The sequence below is a fragment of the Pseudorasbora parva genome, chromosome 5 (genome assembly GCF_024679245.1).
Source record: "Pseudorasbora parva isolate DD20220531a chromosome 5, ASM2467924v1, whole genome shotgun sequence".
NCBI classification, from domain to species: domain Eukaryota; kingdom Metazoa; phylum Chordata; class Actinopteri; order Cypriniformes; family Gobionidae; genus Pseudorasbora; species Pseudorasbora parva.
In genome coordinates, this window is record NC_090176.1 from 27882495 (window position 1) to 27899672 (window position 17178).

General features: G+C 39.0%; 1 protein-coding gene across 2 annotated transcripts in view; it reads right to left on the minus strand.

The window, feature by feature from the left end:
- The window catches only part of arhgef49 (Rho guanine nucleotide exchange factor 49), a 66992-nt gene that overhangs the window by 16463 nt on the left and 33351 nt on the right, over positions 1-17178 (minus strand). For both annotated transcript variants that reach the window (XM_067443743.1, XM_067443744.1), the window contains one exon: positions 5216-5367. The gene's annotated coding sequence lies outside the window, so the exon portion shown is untranslated. The remainder of the gene's footprint in view (positions 1-5215; positions 5368-17178) is intronic.

Here is a 17178-nt window from a genome sequence, read left to right on the forward strand (position 1 = left end):
ATATTAATATCCACCCGCAATCTCAAATAGAAATCAGGGTCAAGCCAGGAGTTACAAAAGAGCATGTCACAATCATTCTGGGCAGCCAAATCCATCTAGATGAATATTCATCTTGCCTGTCAGAAAAACAACAATGGCATGCAATTAGATTGAAAAAGATGGGAAACTAGTGATTTTGAGTGACAAAAAGTAGGCGAAGCCCAACATGTTTAGGTGTTACAGTTTTTCTCAATCGCTTTGGCTCAATTCTCGAATGAGACTCAAAACAACAATTCTCTGGTCTCTGATCAGTTAGTTTCTTGTTCACATCAGAGTGGAATTTCTTACTGATTTAAGCTATTTGCATGTGTTTTAGCACATGTTTGCATGTAAGTAAAATTGTCTACAGTTTGCACAACAACAAAATACACATTCCTTGATGATCAAAACCAATTTTTTTCAGCGAAACTGTCACAACTTCTAAACAGTCTTTCATCATGCGACAGGATGTCCACCAAGAATACATTTGTTCTGTGTTTTGTTTTTCATGGATTGATGCATTTTGCACAACATTTCATGCATTTTGTGGTAAATTTCAGTTCAGTGAGTTACTGTAGCATGTAAAACATTTAGAATTGAAATCACAGTAAAACAAGTTTTCAGTTTAAATGTTACACATATTTATAAAATAAATGTACTGTATAAATGTTTTCATGTGTACTACAATACTAACTCTTTGCAGTATATCTTCACATACTGTAAGCTTCAGAACATTTTTGTATAGTACAATAAGCATAGCCTGACAAGCCAGACCCACATCAAGATGTTTGGTCTGGGAACTCACCATTGACAGCAGGCACGGCGTTATGAGTGGGCCTGACGGGCCTAGGCCCACCCACTTTTCAACAGGCCCACCCAAAACTTTTCTTTAAAAAAAATAAAAACTTTTAATATATTTTAATTTAGTCAAAAAATGGTTGAGAATGGCAAATAAGCTCATAATTTGTGGTAATAGGCTAGTCTAAATGTTTTGTTTTTAACAAATTTTAAACAGTTGTTTGTGTCTATTTTGATGTTTCTGCGCAAGTTCAGCAGACAGTGAGGTTCAAGATCGGATATTTGTGAACGTGAAAATAATTTCCAGAAAAGGATGTTGCAGCAGTCGTTGTTTAAGTACCTTAAACATGCGCGAACGGTATCGGAGTCATAGCTGCAAACGAGATAGAGGAGGGCAGCAGGACACACAACACTGCCTAATAACTCTGATAACACGGCCAATGACTTCATGTACAGTTGAACGCGTCTTTTCCAGTGTCAAACAAATTACTTCTCGCCTTATGTCCCTCAGTCTGTTGACGAGAGAGAACTTACAGTAGCTGCGTTTCCATTACAGATTTGCGAAAAAACTTTTGCAATATTTCTTAAATGTCGATAAAAAACTATTGCGAAATGACAGCGTTTCCATAGCTGCAGTTATGCTACTAAAACGTATTATTTTCCTTTCGTGATAGGGCATTTCAAAATGATGGCACTTGGCAGGTTTGTATATCCCATCCACCGCACTAGCCATCATTTTTATTGGAAGGAGACGTGTCCAATGTCTAAGCATTAATGGCAAGGAAAGCCCCTTAGGTTACTTAAGTGGCACGGATATGAGGTGTGTGTGTGTGTGTGTGTGTGTGTGTGTGTGCGTGTGTGTGTCAGATCTGCTTCAAGGTCTTCATGATAATGTGGCATTTCTGTGTTTAGAATCCAGTATTCCTGTAATCCTATTGTCTTTTATGAGTTTAATAAAGAATTCTATCTCGTCTTCTTTTCAAACAAACCGTCATCTGTAAAGAATGATCGACTTTTACGCACGCCAGGTTGACGCATATAGAGAAGAGCGAAATGTTTGAATTTGCATGGTAACTCATGTTTTTTTTACCACTTATTTTGGCTAGACATTTTGTTTGTTGGGCATTTGGACTGAATTTAGAAATGCTTTGGAAAAGAAAAAATTGGCATTTAATAAACAAAATGGGCCCTATTTTAACGATCTGAAACGCAAGTGTCAAAGCCTGAAGCGCAAGTAACTTTGTGGGCAGGTCTCGGCACTGTTGCTATTTTCCCGGCGGGATAAATGGCTCTTGCGCCCGACGCAAATCTAAAATGGGTTGGTCTGAATTAGCTTCATTATTCATAGGTGTGGTTCGGGCGTAACGTGAATAAACCAATCAGAGCTTCATCCAACATTCCCTTTAAAAGCAGGTGCGCAAGTTCCATTATGGATTGCTATTATTATGGCGTATTTACCAGGCGCATGCCAGGAGCGGTTCACAGCCGACGTGACTGATTTTCTTTAAGAGCAGCCCTTACAAAACAAAAATATATTGCAGTATATTGGAAAATTTCATGCAATACATTAGGCAATATATTCACATATATGGGAATTAATATTAATATTTTTCAATATATTGCAATATATTGAAAGCGGCAATCATTTGTATATTTTGCAATATATTACATGAATATATAATATATTTTATAATACCGTCAATATATTATTTAATATATTTACAATATATTAAAATATATTTAAAGTAATATATTGGTAAATATATTTTTCTTTCGTAAGGGAGTGAAAGACAGAGAAGTTGTGTTGTATGGGGATGGGAGAAACCCACCCAAAATAGCGTTGGTTAAACAGGCGTCGGTTAAACAGTTTTTCAGTTTTTCAGTCGATTTTTTTTTTTTTTCCTGGTTCTTGACGGACAAACCAATTTGTCAGATGTCCTTATATACGTATATATGTCTTGCCACTATTGGGCAAACAGGTCTGATCCTTAATTAGCCTGCATAATTTGTAAGCTAGTTGTATTCCTATTTTTTCACATCTTCATGGCACACCACAATGTGTTAATATTTTTTTTTAGTTTAACAATTTATGATTTCCAAAAATAACTGTTGCATCTGTGTAGATTACATGAGCAAAGTGTATTCGCGTTGTGCACGCTATACATTATGGTCAAGCATGCGCCCTTAAAATAGCATAATGAACAACGCGCAACGCGCCACTGACTTTAGACTAGTTTTTTTCTGGTCAGAGGCGCAACTGTTTAATGGAACAGCAAAATAGCACCAGGGATTGTTTGTGCCTGAAAACGCCTCCTTTTTTGCACTGAACCGCCCAGGGAGCGCAAGTTCATTCACTAGTTTAGCGACGTGCTTCTGTGGAGGGAAAAGCGCGCTTTGCGTGCAAAATAGGAATGACACATGCGTCGGTGTACAAAGTCAATTGCGCTGGGTGCAAGATAGGGCCCAATATTTTTTTTGAAATGTAGATTGCGTTTGGAGTGAGTGCATGCAAAATAATTAGTTCCCTGTGTCCACAAATAAAAGTAGACAGTTTATAGTTTATAATTATGTCTTGAACTCATCTGTATAGCTACAAATGACAGAGTGTTGTGAATTGTTTCTATGGGAGTTTTTGCGAAATTTCCGCGTTTCCATCGGGCGTATTTTCAATTCGCAATTTCAATTTGCGCAATTTGAAGGGTAATGGAAATGTTGACATTTTCAAGAGCAAACCCCGCCAACTACTCCTGTAATTTCGGAGAGAAAGGCCCTATACCTTTTCTTTTCTGTTAAATAATTGTATTTGCAACAAATTGAATATTCTTCTCATGTTCTCTCTTCTTCCCATGCTATTTTCACATTTGGCAATTTTTTAAGCCTGTCTTCCATATAAGCTATAACAGTATATCAGTCAGTCATTTTTATAAGGTTAAACAGTGACTTGATAACGTTTTTAATTTAAGGCCCACCCACAATTGGTCTGGCCCATCCAAAACTGGAATCCTGCCGCCGTGCCTGATTGACAGGGCTCAATCCGAGGGGCGGGATAAACGGTTGTCTTTCAAACTCCCTCTGCACACAATTGGATATCGCTACAACCAACCAGAGCGCTATCAGTGGTGAGACAACAATCACAAGCGGGTTGTGATGGAGTCCCATGTGTTTTCCCACCAGTGGAGCTTGTTGATATATTAATCGTTTGCCGTATCCGGTCAGCAAAACTCCGAACACATCTTCCATTTTTAAGAATTACTTCAGTAACTTTCTTTGTTAGGAGGGAAGTAGCAGGAAATTCATGCGGAACGGTCGCAACTCTGCCCGTCCACCAACTCTATACACAATGTGATTGGCCTGACTAGAGTTTTTCAAGCTTGCAAGCCAACGGAGAGTTGCTAGACAACCCTGGCTGCAAATTACAGTTGCTGCCGCTACGATGCGTCTAGATTTCTAGGCTACAGTAAGCACTCAGTGTCATCAAAAATGCAGTACATGCATGAAATTTGTATATAACAATCATTTCATGGGTTGACTGCTATGGTGAAAAAACATCTAAACATTTTGACCAGTGTGGCTCATAGCTCACTTTCTATTTTGGTGGCATTCGGCAATGTACTGACACAATGACTAGGTTTTGAACCATGATGTTTTGGGTGAGTAACTCCATTTTGCAGAAATGCAATAGAGTTCTGATATTTCAGTGAACAATTGCGACAACTGCACTTACAGTTTAGAGAATGGTAAGAATTTTTCTAGAAATGTGCTAAAGTAATTGAGAAAAACTGTAACTGAACGTTTGGCCCAATTTAATTAACACTGAAAGCCCTCTGGTATTATCAGGCTAATTTCAACACTCCATTTGGGAGATAAGGTTGAGCGAAACCCCTCTTTTTGCTTTTCTGTGAATTGTACAGTGGAGCGCAGGGAGGATTTATCTTTGTGGGCGAGTAGACTCACTGTCTCAATGGCGCTGCCAGTGTTTTCTTTCGCTTGTGCTTAAAAACTGCTGACGTGTGAATAAACAGTCAATTTGCATAAGGAGCTTGTTTAATGAGCATGTGGCACAGGATCAGCTCATGCCGGGCCCACTATGTCTTCTCTGTTTGTGACAGACAGGCAGATGCTCCATTTCCTATTTGAGAAGAATTATTATGGACACAAGAAAGCGTGTGCAGACAGCCCCTCACTGAGACAAGAGCTTCATACCAAGCCAAAACACAGGAGATTCAAAAACACTGAAACCTGACGACCAGATCAGTCCAACTCATGACAAACTAATCAGGCTGCCTGATTGATTTTAAATTGTGTACTTTATGTTTATGTACAGTAAGGCAATACATGCATCTGTAAGCCTCTACTGAATGCCATGGAGGATTGCAGTATGTTAGTCATAAAAACTTACCCCATTTTAATCAACTCTGTGGGTGACCCTTTCCCCGGCTTGCTTTAGGCACTCATTCACAGGCTCTGAGCCAACAGAATCTCTTTTGGTTTGGTTTAGAGGTAGACAGACCATCCACAACACCAGACTGCTGAGACCTTAAGCGCAGGAAGCTACAAAAGAAGAGGGGGAAAAAAAAAACATCAATACAGGCATCCAAAAATAATACTGATCAATTTCTGCAATAAACAAAGAGCCTGCAGTATTTCTAAGGATCTCGTGTTTCTGAGAGCATTTGCTTTCATTGAGGATATTTTGTCAAACACTCTGGATAAAACAAAGTCATCATTGTGGTTAACCTTATACACACATAAAATGATTTATTTGGATTAGAGACATTATTACATTTGATAATATTAATTTTCTCTCTAAGACTGATGTATTTTTTGTGAAAAAATGTTTTTATTACTTTTCTCCTGTCAAGTTTTTCCTACTTATGAAAGCCATGGAATAAAACATGAAGGTCTCACATTTAAGGGGACAGAATTATAATATTCATAAACATATTAACATACACAACAAACGGTATTCTCGAAATATTCCAGATCACGTACTTCAACCTCCTTTGATTCAAGGCTCTGTAACTCAAGGCATGTAGTGAAGTTGGACCTTACACAATTTTATCTCCTTTCACTTCAATATCAGCCAGAGACCTTCTGGAATTCTGGTTGTGATAGTGGCATCTCATTGAATGTAGTTTCAACGATTCCTCATTACTGAGGGAGACACTGCTCGACCGCCACCAGGATGGAGTCAGGCTTCGGTCAATAAACACATTGGCCCTCATTTATCAAAAGTGCGTACACCAAATTTCCAGCGTACACCTTGCGTACACCCAAACCCACGGTGACTTTGAGATTTATCAATATGGACGTTGGCGTACGGCACGCTCAAATCCTACGCCAGCTCAGGAGGTGGTGTACGCACGTTTGAGTTAGTGGGAAAATGCGCAGAAAACACCACAAAACGCACTGACAAGATATGCTATATGACCCACTGTTAAAAACCACAACAACAACATTCACTGTTTATTTTTGTGCAACATGAACGTCAATGTTTAATTTGTGTGACTTTACCAAAGCGTTTGATTTGTAGGCATATGTATTCCTCCAGTCGCGAGCCTGTGAGCTTTATCTGACGTTTCAGGCCCGCGCCTGGCCCGGCAGCTGCGCACGGACTGGGACTAAAATAATTCAGACTGACAAAATAATAAAAATGACCTTCTTCTTTTAAATAATAATAAAATCAATAAAAACGACATTCTTCTTCTTAAGAATAATAATCATAATAATAAGAATAAGAATAATAATAAGAATCTTACAAATCGTCATGTAATTATTAATGTGAATGAATGGTAGTACTCCACATCACATCATCATATCGTACACCCCAATACATGTGCCGTGATACGAAATTAAATGCTAATTGTTTCAAAACGTGCTGTAAAATAATGCATTGTGATGGTAATTTATCATCCAAACAGCTATTTAAACTGCTGGAGTGCGCTTCTCAACCTCCTAAGAGTACTCGTAATTTGGGTTCATATTTTGTTTTTGTAGGTATCCCACTCTTTAAACTCCCAAATAAAACAATTTCGTTTTTTTTTCTTTCACTTCCCTGGTGATGGTCTCGATGGGCGCGTCTCAATCATCTCACTAGTTCAGTAGTCAGGGCACTGATCAGGGAGTCAGCCCATTGACTTATGTCCTAATCAGTGCCCTGACTAGTGGACTAGTGAGATGATTGAGCGCGCCCGATCTCCACGTCTGAGAACTTTCGCTTCTTTGCCGTCTTCCGTGTGTCCATGACGTAAAATGAGGGCGTGGGAGAGGCGGAGACTTGAATACATAGGGGCGTGTTATTCTAATGACGATCGTTTTCAGCCGCGGGATTTATCAAGGGCAGGTATTGCGTACACCTGAATTGCAGAGGTGCGCACAGTTTCATAAATCAGGCGGTGAGAGGAGTGTAAGCATAATCTTACGCCAACATATACACCAGTTTCTACGCAAGATTGATAAATGAGGGCCATTGAGTTGCTCTTGCACTCTATCTTCCTAATCGCATGAGCTCTTGGTGTTTGACGAATGTCTGTCAGTATGTGGTCCAGCTGCTAGATAGCACATCTCAGAGAAACATAACGCTGAGTACTAAGGCAGGACATCAGTTAAAGTAAGTAAAATAATAGCAAGAAAAGATGCTTTCTAATAAGTTGTACTCATAATATGCACGCACATTCTAAGCATTCTGTGGACACACTTTCATGACAAAATGACTGTAAGCGGTTAATAAGCGGCTGCAGCGTAATACTCTTATTATTTTGGGATGAAATCATAAAACTGATATGCTAACAGTTTCAAATCAGTCTAACAAATCATTTTGTAAATGAACTTGTCAGAATAGTTACTAAATTAACACTGGGCATACTATCATTCATTTCAGAAGTAAAAAGAAGTTTTGTGTACTTCAGAACTATGAATGGTGACAGACACATGGACGGATGGACCGATCGACCGACCGACCGACAAACAGACAGATAGACAGATATAATACATATTTTTATGATTCTGGGACATTCCTGTCCTACTCCTAACCCTACCCATAAGTTATCCCTAAAATTAAAGGGGAATGTTCGGTGAATAACACTTATCTAGGAGCATCTAATCCTGGTTGTATGCCTAAACTTGACATAAACTGTAAACTTGTCCCTTAAATCTGACTGGATGAATGGAATTCTGTTCCATGATCAACGAGGATATTGGTCCAGCACCATGTTGTACTTGGCAAAATCAGGTTCTGCGACAGACAGATAGAAAGAGCTATGCTATCCCAAACACTCACTTTGTAAGATGCAACAATATTAATTTTAGCACCTATACCAGTTCAATCTTTTGTGTCAACAACCATGAAGGAAAAAAGAACTGCATCCACATCCATCCAACTCTGTAATTTTGTATATCTTACACCTATAAATGTGAAATTGTTATTCTTTTCCATCAAGTCACTACAGTAGTAAGGTTGAACATTGATCTATGAAAGCTGCTCCATGGAGATTCAAAGACTAAAAGGCCACATATTGATTGGATTTGCAGGTTTGTGTGATAGCACAGCAGGGATTTTCTAGGTTTAGGAAGGTGGAAGAACATGGAGTGCAGATGAAGATTCACAGTACGATTATGCTGCAGAAGATTGATCTCATTGTAGCGACTCAGGCGAATCAAACACACAATCGCCAGTTACATTTAACAAATATGTTTTGAAAGTTGTGCTCACTAGCATACCTTCCCCCAACACAACAGAGGGAGATTCTTCAGTCACCCTGGAAACCATCTGATAAGATCGTTTTACGACCCGAAAGGAATTTGGCCACATGAAGTTTCAGACACAAAGAGCTTAAGACACAGAGCTTTTGCCTCAAATTATAGACAAACCATCTATAGATGAACATGCACCCCAGGACATTATATGTAAACACATAACTGTTTTGTAAAATGTTTCTTCTGTATGGTATTTTGCATCTTTTTGTCTGTGTCTTAACAAAGTACTAGTTCAGATAACCTCATATATGTCATGTCTCCTATCAAATTAATGCTCACTTCACGACTTACACTTCCATGTATATCACTTATTCAGAAAATGCAGTGTGTGTTTGTTGCATTAATTATAGTATGAAGAACTCAGAGACCCACTGAGTCCAACTTTTAAACAAAGAGCTATAAATTCTGCTGAGGAATTTCCCGCCGGGAAATCCCAACACTCTCATTGGTTAAGTCTAACCCTGGAGGGTGGGACTATTTCCAGACCTTAAAAAGACCAGTGAAGACAGGCTCTTTCCTCTTACTCTGTTCTCTTACTCCGCTCACTTCACTTCTCCTCTCTCGCCCTGTGGGAGCCAACACCCACGGGGGGGGGCTGGCACTTAAGCCATGCCACCAATGCAGGCCCTCCAAGCAGGCCTCATCTCTTCCAAAAATCTTCTCTTCTACAATCCGATCTTCAAGAACACTAAGCATCGCTAAAGCAAACAGCCGCTTCCCTCCCAACCTCGGAAAGGACCGCCGGACACGCAGAGACACGCAGAGACACATACGCACACAAGCGAGAAGCCAAAACGAAACCAAAAAGAATGCAAGTATTCTTATTCTTACTGCTGTAAAGAGGGTGTGTTATTCTCCCGTTGGGATAAATTAACTCCGTGAAGGTCGTATTTGTTGAACTGAAGGAAAAGCTGTTTCTTACCCTCCCCCACTCTCTTTGTCTCTCTCTCTCCCTCTCTCTTTGTCTCTCTCTCTCTCTTTTATCTCTCTCTAACTTCAGTCTATTCATTATTCTCTTTTATGTATTCTTTCGTTAATATCTATACTTCTACTCTCTTGATGCATATTTAGTATGTACTTTCTGTGTGAATTGTAGTGTTATTTTTAGTCTGTGTTTATTAAACCTTCAAAAGACATTTAATGAGTTGAATCTGTTATTCTGCCACATACACAAAGTCAATGAAACTTGCGATCTAAACGTTACCTAACTGCTTATGCTACTATGTTAGTAAAGTAAACTGTATGACCATTTGAAATATTGAACTTGTCCTGATCAGTAAAGTTAATGTTTCTCATGCGCTCGTAAAGCAGTAATCCATTATTGAGAATTGATTTGAAAAGTCTATAACTAATTTGCAGGACAAACTTAGTAGGATAATTTCAAGCAATTTCATAAAGGGTTACTTGTATTTAATTAAACAATTTTCCCTATCGGAAAATTTTAATACGTAATGAACAACTGGCAAATCATATTCATAAATTCATGAATATTGAATATTAAATCCCTTTTGAGTTAATTATTCCCCGAGACATTAAACTCATGAGTCGTTGTTGTTACATCATGATTGGCAGTAGAGATTGAACTATTCTGACTGAGGTCACAATGGCCACAGCAGCATATATCAGCCCATTTCTAACCACTGGATTTTTGCTTCTACGAACAGTCCTGTTTCCAGGAGCCATTTCATCGAGAAAAAAAAGGGTGGGGTGGGTCATATGAGTACACTGGTAGGAAAAAAAGTGCAAAGAAAGAAAAGAATGTAGCTTAGCTTTAGTTAAAATGATGATGGTTTACACAGTAAATGTGGGTAACGTGCAAGGGCTAAGTGGCTTTTCTCGGATTAGTACCTGTTGGCGGTTTCACCTAATCCATCGGATCCTGCAGAAAGCCGATATACGGGAAAGATCAGCAAGGTCAACCCGCTATTGACCATTGGCTGCTTATCTCACATATCTTGCAGTGAGTGGACTAAAGGCTATCTTTACGGCCACGTTATCCATATTAGTGTTTATATTGTAAATCCAAAACATGAATGAACTTAATGTACAATTTGGGCGAGTAAATGTTATCATAACCATAAGAGTTGTCCTCATATCTTTCTATCAATTTTTAAAATTGGTAAAACACACAACAACCCCAGAATGTGGCAAAAAATGTTATTAAAATAATTTATATTTAAATAATGTTTTTTTTTAAAAAATAGAATGTTTGAATTCTGTTCTTTTGAAATACTGTATGCTACCTATAGTGGAATGACATTCATATAATTTAAGTGTCTTAAAGGGGACCCATTATGCAAAATTCACTTTTATAAGGCTAGAATGACTAGCCTATAATGGTAATAATCCACCCAATACTTATTTTATAATCCTCATTAACCATTATCAATCTATGTTTCTCCATATCTTACACAAGAGTAGGGAAACCTTGCCCATGACTGTTGATGATCTGCCTTTAGACACACACCACCTGAGTGAGAAGCAGAGACCCACGTATCTGTTTACTCGCTGTATCAGCTAGCTAGAGAAGTACAATGTTCGCACCAAAAAACATTACAAATGTTCTGTTGTTGGATGTGTTACCGGCAATGTGTGAAATCTGGCATTGTATAGAGTGCCTAGGGTATATGTAGAATGCCTGAAGTTTGTTGGCAAAGTATGAAATGGTTTATATTTCACACAGTTCCTAGGCATTCTATACAATGCCAAAGGGCCAGCTGGCAGAGTATAGAATACTCCTACTACACACGCTTGGGTCTTTGTTCGGCAGTGGTGTGCCGGTAGCGTAACACGTGAGCTTCCACTCCCGCCCCAGAGGCTCACCCCTTTTGTTCCCGGACAGTTGCTGTGTCAAGATGTCAGAACAGGAGGAAAGTGTTTTGCCATTCAAAATGCCAATCTAGCTTCACCAACGAGGCTCAGTACAGTGCTGGATTTGCTGAAAAATTGTTTCTGGTGGATGGTTCAAAACCAACGCTTCATGCTCTAACTTTAATTAAAAAAAATCCAGAACAAGTAGGCCTAAGGGTGGCCCTTCATATTTTGTGAATGCTTGCAAATTTCCTTTCCGAATGCGCTTTCTAGAATTCTGTATGGCTAATATGGCTAAAGTTACCATAGTCTCTGACTATATTCACAAAATGCCCGAAAATGTTCACCGTCTGTACCAAATACCAATACCATAAACATTTGATGAATTTCGGTACCACAGAAAAAAAAAAAAAAAGTTTTTTAAATAAATAAATAAATAAATATATATATATATATATATATATATATATATATATATATATATATATATATATATATATATATATATATATATATATATATATATAAGCATAATTGCATAATTATTAATAGTACTAGAGGCGTATTATAATTATTACATAGAGACAAAGCTAAATCTACTGTACAACAGTTGCCTAATATATTGTCAATTTCTTCACTTTACACCAAACTTTTATTTTGACGGGTTGCCGTGACCGTTTTCTCAAATAAAACGGTAAATTCTGTAAATTCTCATGAAGTGATGGTTCATGCGTTCGTGACTTTGTGTCCTTGTATAGTGACACTGACACACCACAGTTGGCAGAGACTATAAAGACAGCGAGCAAGTGTCACTTGTGTATGTGTGTGCGCATCGGCGCCTGTCATTCACACAGAGATGCAAAACTTGCAGGAGTACTATTTAAATAGTATTTTACAGTTTAATATTCACATACAATAGTATATATTCCGCTACATTTTGGAGCCCTGCGCTTAGATGAACACAAAAGCGACTAAACACAGATGTGGGTACCGGATATACCCAGCCAACATTGATATGTGGGGCCCATATGGGTTATACCTGGGCAGCATGGGTTCTATGTGGGCATGGGCTACAAATGGGCAATTTATGTGGGGCCCATGTGTTTTTCACAATGTGGGTCCCATATGGGTTTGAACATATGGGACCTTCATGGGTTCTATGTGGGCATGGGCTACAAATGGGCAATTTATGTGGGGCCCATGTGTGTTTCATAATGTGGGTCCCATATGGGTTTGAACATATGGGACCTTCATGGGTTCTATGTGGGCATGGGCTACAAATGGGCAATTTATGTGGGGCCCATGTGTTTTTCACAATGTGGGTCCCATATGGGTTTGAACATATGGGACCTTCATGGGTTCTATGTGGGCATGGGCTACAAATGGGCAATTTATGTGGGGCCCATGTGTGTTTCATAATGTGGGTCCCATATGGGTTTGAACATATGGGACCTTCATGGGTTCTATGTGGGCATGGGCTACAAATGGGCAATTTATGTGGGGCCCATGTGTGTTTTATAATGTGGGTCCCATATGGGTTTGAACATATGGGACCTTCATGGGTTCTATGTGGGCATGGGTGGCAAATGGGCAATTTATGTGGGGCCCATGTGTGTTTCATAATGTGGGACCCATATGGGTTTGAACATATGGGACCTTCATGGGTTCTATGTGGGCATTGGCTGCAAATGGGCAATTTATGTGGGGCCCATATGTGTTCCATAATGTGGGTCCCATATGGGTTTGAACATATGGGACCTTTGTGGGTTCTATTTGGGCATGGGCGGCAAATGGGCAATTTATGTGGGGCCCATATGTGTTCCATAATGTGGGTCCCATATGGGTTTGAACATATGGGACCTTCATGGGTTCTATGTGGGCATGGGCGGCAAATGGGCAATTTATGTGGGGCCCATATGTGTTCCATAATGTGGAACCCATATGTGTTTGAACATATGGGACCTTCATGGGTTCTATGTGGGCATGGGCGGCAAATGGGCAATTTATGTGGGGCCCATATGTGTTCCATAATGTGGGACCCATATGGGTTTGAACATATGGGACCTTCATGGGTTCTATGTGGGCATGGGCTACAAATGGGCAATTTATGTGGGGCCCATGTATGTTTCATAATGTGGGTCCCATATGGGTTTAAACATATGGGACCTTTGTGGGTTCTATGTGGGCATGGGCGGCAAATGGGCAATTTATGTGGGGCCCATATGTGTTCCATAATGTGGGACCCATATGGGTTTGAACATATGGGACCTTCATGGGTTCTATGTGGGCATGGGCGGCAAATGGGCAATTTATGTGGGGCCCATATGTGTTCCATAATGTGGGACCCATATGGGTTTGAACATATGGGACCTTCATGGGTTCTATGTGGGCATTGGCTGCAAATGGGCAATTTATGTGGGGCCCATGTGTGTTTCATAATGTGAATCCGTATGAGATTGTATGCAGCATGCAGGCCTTTTATCAATTATTTTAAATAAAAACAGTAATTGAATTCTAATACAAGCAACCCACCAACCCCCCTCCCCAAATACTTTTTTTGTTTTATTTTTTTAATTTATTTTCCATTTTCTTTGTTTTCTTCCATATATTATTACAATGTCAAAATGTAGTGCTAAATCAGGATTTGTATAAAAGTGTAAACATTTGTATTGGAATGTTTTTGTTTCTGTGCCAATTAAAAAAAATAAAGAGAATGTATAAAATAAAATAAAAAATTTTTTAAACATTTAAAATATTTTAAATTAACATTTGTGAATTATCAATATTAAAATGTTACCCTGCCTATGCAAAAATGCATTTTTCTTTTGCTTTACCAGGGACAACGCCCTTTTTTCAAACTCAATCGGTCTCACGGCCATGGGACCATGGGACCTACTGTACACTCTCGTTCTGACAACTCCGCTTGACAAAGTAGTCCTGTATCACAATTTTAGTTAGATTTTTTTCCCACATAATATCATATCGTATAATATATGTCATTGATCTCGGCTGAAAGTATGCGTACATTTTAATTTATAACTGTAACGATTTTAAATATTCGAACAAGAAGAATTCCCGCGCTGGCGCGTGGATACAATCTCTTCTAAGCGCAGTGGTGCGGCAGCGGCAGCCTGGAGGAGTTTCAGTCTTCAGCAGCAGAAGTCGAGACAGATCGGAAAAGCAGGTAATATGCATTTATTTTTTTGAAATTGTTGAATTATCCACGGTTTCAAGTATTGAGAACACTGTTTTGAACGTTTAAATTACCTTTACAATGATATAGCCTTGAATATTATGATGTTATATTGTTTTTTGGCCGCGTAAGTAATCGCTAAAAATGTAACGTTATAACTGTTAAAGGCAAACGTTTGTTGACGGTAAGGTGTAGTTTTGTTCTTGCCAGCCTTTAAAGTAAGATATTATTGCTCATTTATGCTCCACGTAACGTTACACATTTTGTGACCAACGTTAGCCGCTATATTTTTACCTGAGTGGAAACTGGATTTCCTCACAATTAGTAATAACCGCGTTTGAATGGTAAAATACTTAGTTTTTAAAGGGATAATCCACTGTTTTTTCATACTAAACTGTTATTCCCTTAACTAAGACAGTTAATACAGTTCATGCACTTAATCGCTCAAAAACTCTCTCTCTCTCACACACACACACGTTTGTTTTTGTGAAAAGTGGGGACATGGCCAATGTCCTCATATTTCACCCTCTCCTTGTAATAACTTACCTGTGTCATACCAATGTCATTATACACATTTGTGTCCTGATATTTCACAAAAACAAGCACAGTCACAAACACACACACACACACTCATTCACTCTCATTCACTCTCATTCACTCACTCACAAACTCACACACACACACACACACACACACACACACACACACACACACACACACACACACACACACACACGCGTTTGTTTTTGTGAAAAGTGGCACATGGGTAATGTCCTCATATTTCACCCTCTCCTGTGTGAAATACCCATGTCATTATACACATTTGTGTCCTCATATTTCACAAACACACTCACACACACTGACACACACTCACTCTCACTCACACACACACACACAAACACACTTACACACACACTCACAAACTCACTCACACACACACACACACACACACACACTCTCTCACTCAGACTCACACACACACACTCACACACACACACACTAGAGGATGACAAGGGAGTGGATTTTCACGTCCCCGACCACGACCCCATCTTAAACAGGGGTGTCAATAATTTTAGAGGGCACTGTATGTACACCTCACAAGGACACAGTACAAGGTAAAAGTATGTAACTGGACATTTCAGATGATTATATGTGTAAGCTTTTGTTTTATAGGTGGTCTGAAGAAGAATGCGATGACCAAGACTGCGAACCAGAAAGACATAGAAAAGGCACTCTCAAAATGGTCCACGGGGGCTAGAGGCAGGGGTGGAACGAGAGCAAGCAGGTCACAGCAGTCTTCAGGACTGTGATCAGTTTTGTATCCATCCATTAAAATTCTTGAGACCAAACATTGTAATACTGTATTGTAAGTTAAACTGTTTTGTCGTTGAGGTTTTAAAGGGATAGTTCACCCAAAAATGAAAATTTGACATTTATCTGCTTACCCAAGGTGTAGGTGTGTTTGCTTCTTCAGTAGAACACAAATGAAGATTTTTAACTCCAACTGTTGCTGTGTGTCAGTCATATAAATATGTCAACAGGGTCTAATTCTATTAAATAAATAAAAAACATGCACAGACAACTTTAAATTAAAACTCATTGATGTCTTAAGACACGAATCGATCGGTTTGTGCGATAAACCGAACAGTATTTATTTATATAATTTTTTACCTAAAATACAACACCATGCCCAACAGCCCTGAAATTAAGGTCAATGTATATAATCTAGTCTAGAGACATCACTTCCTGTGTGTGAGGTCTCTACATGATCTGGCGTAGTTTACACAAACACCAGAAGTGAGTGACATATAAGGGCTGTTGGGCATGGTGTTGTATTTGAGGTTAAAAAACTATATAAATACTGTTAGGTTTATCGCACAAACCGATCGTTTTGTGTCTTAAGACATCAATGTGGTTTAATTTGAAGTTGTCTGCATGTTTTTTATTTATTTAAAGGGTTAGTTCACTTAAAAAGTAAATGTCTGTCATTAACTCCTCTCCCTAATGTCGCTCCACACCCGTAAGACCTCCGTTCATCTTCACACACAGGTTAAGATATTTTATATTTAGTCCGAGAGCGTATGCAAGTGTATGCACACTATACTGTCCATGTCCAGAAAGGGAATAAAAACATCATCACAGTAGTCCATATGAGACATCAGTGGGTTAATTAGAGTCTCTTGAAGCATCCAAAATACATTTGGGTCCAAAAATAACAAAAACTATGACTTTATTCAGCATTGGCTTCTCTTCCGCGTTTGTTTTTAAAGCTCAAATGAAGATTCAAAAGGTCATGAATGAGCGGATTGACTCATGATTTGGATCGCGTGTCAAACTGCTGAAATCACGTGACATTGGCGATCCGAATCATGAATCAATCCGCTCATTCATGACCTTTTGAATCTTTATTTGAGTAGATCGTTCTCTGGGATGCGTTTTCATAAAAATCGAATGTAAAGACTTTTATCTCTAAAAACAGATTAGCTTATAACACTAGTCTATGGGGCACCGGGTAGTGAAATTAAATCGCTCGTTAATACCACTAACAAGGCTCAAAATAGCCTCACACTAACACGGTAGCATAATGAGGGTCCCTACACGCA